The following is a 2997-nucleotide window of genomic DNA, read 5'->3' as shown; positions in this document are numbered from 1 at the left end:
CTCACAAGCTGAGGACTATCCAGTTGTTATGCAGTTCCTACCTTACAGCTAAAGTTCTCGTTCGTTTCACTCGTTTTTCAATGAGGAATTTAGAAGTAATCACAACTTGGCTTGGCTGCATGCTTACAACAACTAATCACCCCTGCACTTCAAAAGAAGACTGCGCCCTTCTTAGGGACTCATCGCAGGAATTGCGCCCCCCGAAGGACCAACCATGCTCTCCAGTACAAGAGGGTAAACCAATTCCCCGACACCCATATGGGTTAGCTCTCCAAGATGGGAGGATAAACTTTACACTCCGAATATCCAGACGTGGATGAGCCTGGCTGCCCTAGTATAACTAGATGCACGATGGCTTGCGCCGGGATTCCTAGAAGTAGCCACAATGGTCTTTTTCAAGGCTTAGCAAACTGAAGGATTTTGGGTCTCTTGGCCTAATCCGTGGGAAACCGGGCCCTAGATACGGAAGGGGCACATTATGCAGTACGCCCTACAGACGGCTGTCCTGGAACCCTAAAGCTGCTACTGAGTGCACTAAGGTAGCCTACGGATTCCGGAAGACTGCCTACGGCTTGCCCTTCGAGCAGTAAAGCCGCACTAGACTTTTACAACCGCACATTCTTGTGAAAGGTTAAACAAGCTAGCACGCATATACAAAGTTTTATCCACTGCCGACATGCTACGTAGTCGATAAGCTTCACTTCTGCCAAGCGCGGAACAACCTACACCAAGTCCTAAAGTGTTGTGATACTTGCTACACAACATACGGAATTGGAGAAAGTCAAGTTAATAGCCTAGTGGTTACGCGGACTTGTCTACTTCTGTAAGTAAGGCATCCGGCTGCCAACCCTATGGCTAACAACTTTGCAAAGTTCTACACCAACACCTACAGCTGCATAGGCTACACGGGCTTATCTGCTTATAAAAAAGTAGCATGCCTGCCACTGGTCTATCAAGTCTAAAGGTTAGGGCATGAACAAAAGAAGCGAAGATGAAGAAAAGCGAAGGAAAACATATTTATAAACAACTAGCAAAGGCCGAAGGAGTTCAAGCAAAACAAGAGCTACAAGAAAAAACAAATAAAATCCTAAAGGCTATCTAAAAGACTATAGCAGCTTGGACATCCCACGACTACTCGGTCGCCATACCTTCAGTAGCCACGATGCTCTTAGCAGCGGTATCATCCGGCGCTTCACCCCCGGCTGCCCCAGCCTGGGCACTAAGTTCTCCAACTACTTCACCAATGGAAACCTCAAAAGTAAAAGCAAGCAAGTCTTCTAGAGAAATAAAGAAGGTCTCAAAACCCCGAGCCCAGCCTTTTTACCTTTCAGCTGCTCATCCTCCTCGAGCAGACCAACATGGATGCTCTGCAGCTCATCCATTTCCTTCTTCAGACTTTCGTTGATCTTCAGTATGCCTTGAAGTTCCAACACTTGGGGTTCAAGCCTATCGATGATTCTCTTGAAGTGGATCACTTAGTTATAAGCAGCAATCAACTCTTCATCCTTTGTAGTAGAACGAAACTCAGAAACGACATGCTTAAGATCTTGAATCTAAGGTATGTGACATCTGATCTTCTTCTCTGCACTTTCATGCTTAACTTGGATCGCGTCAAGCCTAGTCTTCAAGTCAACGATCTCTTGGCGAGCGGTCTCAAACTGCAAAGAAGTAGGCGCAGAAATATTAGACCCCTTCAAAGTAATGAGCTTAGAATCTGCCATAGTATTTGCCATCTCCTTAGCAGCCTTGCTATATCTGCATCATAGCAAGCAAAGCAGTTCTTCTATATTGGGTCGTATGCTTCGCAAACGAGCTTGGGCAAACACCTTTCTGACGCCATCAACAAACTTGGCACAAGCGTCCATGTTTTCAAGAGATCTGGTTTCAAAAGCACATAGATCTCAGCAGCCTCCCCAGAAGTAGGCTTAGTGGATTTCTCACAGCTGCCTACGCGAGCAGTCTCCTCATTCCCAGCAGGCGAATCAGTCTCAGCAGCATAAGGAATGGGCCTTGGCGCCACTTTAGCAGCAGAGTCCACCTTATCGCTTTTCATAATAGCAAGCCTCTCCAAAGGTGAACCAGACTTAGCTCCCAACAGACGTCTTGGTACAAAATTCGGTACTAGGGGCATGACAGGACCTTTATGCCTAACAATCCTATTAGCAATTGTACTAGCCATTCTTGACATGGCAGGTGCCACATGCTCAGATCTAGCAGCATCATTTTTCGTCCCTTTGGAAAAAGTCAAGTCAATCACAAGCCTGGAGGCAGTCGACGAACTCGCGCGAGCGAAAGAAGTCTTTGGTTTTTCTCAGCCGGCTTCTCTTGAGCAGGCAGGGAATATCTTTTTTTTCCACCTTCACTTGCAGCAGGATCCACAACAGTGATTGGACGAGCCAATGCATCGGCGTTGATCCTATTCACCTCCTCTTTTGGGAGCAACCCATGTTTCTCCTGACGAAGAGAGTTAAAGTAGCCAACGTTATTCGTGGTACCTAGCAGGGGAGTTCAACCCAACATTCCAGCAGCTCATAAGGCCCGCAACCTCTTCATTTCTCTCAATCACCGGCCTAGCTTGCATCGTGTCTAAAAGCCTAAAAGGACATGAGCCATGTGACTCGCCTAGTACTGCGCCCCAGCGCCATAATCCGAGGCCCCAGCCTCACAAGCTGCCCTTGGTTCTAGCCAAGTCCAGCAGCTTAAAGCAGTGGTCCCTACCACAATACCTCCTCAACCTATACCGAGCCGACTCCTGGCCCATGCCAGCCGACGTGCCGCACCATCCCGACGGCTGCCCCGCGGTAGCACCATCCAAGAAGACAAGGAAAATTAATTTTTTCTTACCTCAGTGTGGCACGAAGAAGACGAAGAAAGCAACGAAAGACAGTCCTTCGCACGGGCAAGATGTAAAAGATTGCTAGAGGAGGGGGAACAAATATCCTCTAAGCTATCTCTCTCTTGTAGGGTAGAATAAATCGCTCTCCAAAGTTGATTTAA

Source organism: Malus sylvestris, chromosome 15, assembly GCF_916048215.2.
Source record: "Malus sylvestris chromosome 15, drMalSylv7.2, whole genome shotgun sequence".
NCBI classification, from domain to species: domain Eukaryota; kingdom Viridiplantae; phylum Streptophyta; class Magnoliopsida; order Rosales; family Rosaceae; genus Malus; species Malus sylvestris.
This window is presented reverse-complemented; position numbering follows the sequence as displayed.